Consider the following 4,787-nt stretch of genomic DNA (forward strand, 5'->3'; position numbering starts at 1 on the left):
ACAAAATTTACTTTCATTTAGAAAAAGATGCTTGCTGTACAGACATTTGGTGGGACACTGGTTGCAATGGTTAATACAGATTTACCTAACTTCACAGCTGCAGATAGGGGTTAAAAATTACATTTTCTTCTAATTGTTTCTTCTTACATGGGAACATTTCATTTTCATCCTCAGAGTCTGTTTTGTCATCGGCTTTGATACTTTCTTTCATTAAGAGAATAGATAATATTCTATATTCTATAAGAGAATAGAAATTTTAGCTGTTACATAGGAACTCAATTCTAAAATACTCATCAGTTGCCTCATTTAATAATTTTTCATACTGCTATGCTTCACCAGTGATTTCCAAAGGAAAACAGATGCAAAAAAACCAGAAAAAAAACCCCAACAAAACCACCCATGCTTCTAAAAGCATGTTTTCCTTACATCTCTAGCTCACCTACTTTTTAACCACCAAGCCTCACCGTTTGTGCTGTAATAGCATCTGTTGTGCTCTGCTTTGAAGGAGACAATGTTTGTCTCTTTCTAAAACACAAGCTGGTCCTAACATAAATAACACACCTAAGTATCCCTGCGGTGAAAGTTTTTATAACATGCAGTCAGACTATCTGAATACAATAGACCAAGTTCTACCTGAAATTTGAGTTGACTTCCACTTGCTAACAGCCAATTAACATAATTAGGTAATCCTCCCTCAGCAGTACCTACAATGGGTCTGTGAAATCGGGAACTTTACATATTTTACCTGAATCACCTGCCTGCTGTAAGCAAGCCAACCAAGCTGCACTCTGGGAAACTGCAGTTCCAAGGCTCAGTGCAGATGAAGAGCAGATGGTAGGGGATAGAGCTGACACAACAGACTGTGACAAAGGCACAAGTAAGCTAGGCATTAAGTGAACTTCATATTCTTTGTGCAAGCTCACACTGAGGTGGAGGTAAATCTGTTTGGTTACCATGCACTATGACACGTATATACTGAGGCATTTCTGTACTGACAACACCATCTGCCACAGGACTCCCACTCAGTTCAGTGAAAGCAGGCGCATGTCCTGGTCAAATAAAACTTTCACCATGGTCATCTCTCAGATAGAGGTGTCTCTTATTTTCACACTTGATCCCTTTAATGTTCACTATAATAGAAACTGTTATCCTGCTAGGTAGGTTTTGTACAGCAGGTCATGAGCCACGGAAGAACTGTTGGACATACTGTGATGGTGATGAAAAATAGTCAGGTCTTAGTAAACACCCCCTCTCCCTTGCCATTGTCTCTGATGGGCAATATGATTTGTCTTAAGGTCAGAACACTAGGTGGGAATTGCAGGAGGAATGCTTTGAATGCTCACATAATCAATGTATTCCAGAGATGGGAGAGTTGTGGTGATTGCTATTGACTTTGGTAAACATCAGCCTGAAAAAGTCTATAAAATGCTGTTGAAGACTGGGCCAGCTGAGCAAACCGGTATCCCGAGGTTGCAGCTTCCTGGTGAATCCCCAGCTCCACAGGGAAACCTGCAGGGTATGTCCAGCCCTAAGATAGGGAACATTTGCTGTTGAGTGGGTGAGTAAAGGTGCTAAGATCTGGTAAAACACAAAGATAAAACCCTAAAGGTTTTAGGTGCTTTGTAATTCTGAATTCTGCAATGCTAAAGACTGCAAACCTGTTCATTTGTAGCAAAACCTGCTTATATTATCACCTTTTATACCTGCTTATAGTATATATTGCACTGACAACATTTAGATGCTGTGTAGGCAACCAATCTAATAATAATAATCCACATAATCAGTGTCGTATTTCTAATGCCTGACCAAGAGTCTTCTCTCTATCACCCTGCTACACATACATAACAGAAGGTACATATCCGTTAACAGGAGGACTACTCCTTTACAAATTATGTTGACCAAATGCAGACATTTAAAACTAAAAAAAACCCAAAACAACAACAAAAAACCCCCAGAAAGTGGCATGGTCATTGTATTGGTGCTAGGAAAACATCTGACTGCTGTCAGATACTTTTTTCTTAGAAGATGGATCTGGGAATCTTATGTGATCCGTATGGGAGTCTTTCCTTCTAATACATATTTTTGTTGAATAAAATAAACTAGAGTTGCATAGTATTGTTATTAAGAAGTATTACTGAAGGTACGACACCTGAGAATACACAACATCTGTGCTCCTTACCTGTTGGAAGAGGTTGTATCATCATCTTATGCCTGTGATAGTTTTTTAATTTTTGCATACTATTTGCGTATGTGATTTACCAGCAGCACGTTGTGATCTGACAGCCCTCCAATTCTGGCTTCAGTGGACTGTGACAGAATTTGAATTTCTTAACTAGAACTTTGTGATTATCATACATGGTCTTTAGGCTTCATCTTTTGGCTTCACAGTCCACTAAAGCACTACAATGACAGTCACCAGGCATACATTCTCTGAACCGTGAATAAAGGAAACAGAAGAGGTAGGAAGAATGTGGAATTTCAGTGTTAGAGAAAATGCTGTAGATGAAGAAGCCTTTGTCCTTGTCCACAGACAAACACAACTGAAAATTAGGTCTGATATTCGAAGCTGGTTCAGTGCCGTTTTGTATGAACATTTTCAATAATAAATTTAATTCTAAATAAAAGTAAGACTAGGCCAAAACACCAGTTCTTCCTGTCCTGGAGAATGTCCGATCTGTATTTTTTACTTTGTTCACTTTGCACATGTTGTCAAAAGCAGTTTACATGTTTGACTTATGTGAAATCAGTGCATGTTAAAGAGTTATTCAGCACTTTCTTACATTCTTGGGCCAGTGAATGTTATTAGTCAATTCTGAGAATTAAGCATACAAGATGAATGCCTTTCTGTAACTGAAAGTTTAATTGGCTAACCAACTTGTGAATTCCAGTCAGCTTGCCCTGCATGAATGATAAAATAGGAATTAAAATAGTTGAAGTAGGAAATTATACTGTATGGGTTTGGGTTTCTTCCCCTGTTCTTCAGAGAAAAGTCCTGTTCTTCCAATGTTGAGAGGATATGGAAATACTATTTCCTGGGATATTCTATCGAGTAGTAATTTCCACAGTATTCTATTATAGTTTGTCAGTATGGTTTTCAGGACTTCCATAGTCATTAATTAGATGTTAAGATAAAATCCACTAGAATTAGACAGATACAAGTCTGTAAGTAAAAGGAAAATTAGGCCCATCAATTCTTAGCATTAACTCAAGAACCCATTTAATTATAGGATTTGGGAAGTTTGCAATTATCTTCTAAATTGGATATTTACTGATAAATTATTATCAAAGTGTCACCTGTGTGTGAAATTTTACTGACATCTGATAGCTAGTTCTACAACAGTGGCCTCTAACAGTCAAGAGGAATGTCACTGACACAGAAAATGCGATTTCTTTTTCCTTCAGGGGTCCTGGGCCTTTGTAGTTGATAGGAAAAACTTCTATTTGTACAAGCTTTGAGGAGGTACTTTATTTTACTGACTTAGGAACATGTTTTTAAGAAATGAACTCAAACTTTTATTCCTATAAAAATCTTTCCTCTTTAAATAATCCTTCTCATTTTCATTTGCTGCTTTCCTCTAGAACATGATTTTCCCGTAGTGAAATGGCAAAGTCTGAGAACTTAAACATATGGCTTGCTTCAAATATGAAACAACAGATAATGCAGATATTTTTCATTCCCTATGGTGGATGGTGTTTTCTTTTGACATAAATGGTATGTATTCCTTTTTGACTAAAGGTTAAGAACATTGTTTTGTAAAGACAGGAATGCACATTACCTGTACCAATTAACAAACTGTTTCAGACTTTTCCATGAAGTGTAATGTGGAGGAGGAATGGAAAATCCTTTAAAATGTCAGACTGTACGTTTAGTTTACTTTGGTAGTAATATGGGTGTGGCATTTTGTTGCTAGGACACCTCATTTTTTTTAAACTTGTTCCTCGTCAGTAATACTGTGCAAATAATGTTTTCTTTTGTATTTTTTTGTTTGTTTGGGTGTATCCAGTCTTTGCTGGAAAATTCAAGCAAGGAAAGAACGTATACTAAAGGAACCATGTTCAAAAGATCAGCAAAGCTGAGATCTAAGTTAATTCAGAAAGATTTTGAATTTTGCATTTAGTAAAGGAGCATGATTCCAAATGAAGAATAAGGAATCCGTTCACATTGCAGCTGGTACACGTTCCTGGGAAGCCTTTTTTCTTCCTTTGTGTGTAAGCCTGTGCCATCCATCGCACCATCACAAACGGAACCCACCTTAGAGGGAACTGAAAGAAAAAGCACAATAGGACCACGTGATACAAATTGCTATTAGCCTTTCAAGGCACACACTAAGTAGAATATTAAATTATCTCAGAATATTTCTTTGTATTTGCTGAGGTATAGAAATTGTATGAGCATTTAATTGCCACGTGCCATATTCCCCATTGTGCTTTTAACACACTTCTTCCAGCCTGCCTGGCACGACGAGTCCATGGTAAGTAATTTTAACAAGGGGGGCTACAGATCCTTTGTTGTCATCCTTACACAGTCTGCGGCACACGCTCGGGAAACTCGTTCTATTGTACAGCTTTAGATCGAGCTGTAGGATCCCTGCAACTGAGTGAGCCGTACGCAGGAGCAGGATACCACCTGGAAAATCGGAACTGCCAGAATTAGCCTTCTAGCCAGAGACACGGGATTGGTGGGGCAGCAGAGCTCGGGTGCTGGCTGTTCAGAGCTCCGTGTCGCAGCCCAGCGAGCGCCGGGAGCCTCGGCAGTGCTGCTCTTTTTTGGGCAGCGGGAGCCCCCC

Source organism: Corvus brachyrhynchos, unplaced genomic scaffold (genome assembly GCF_000691975.1).
Source record: "Corvus brachyrhynchos isolate BGI_N302 unplaced genomic scaffold, ASM69197v1 scaffold142, whole genome shotgun sequence".
Lineage (NCBI taxonomy): Eukaryota > Metazoa > Chordata > Aves > Passeriformes > Corvidae > Corvus > Corvus brachyrhynchos.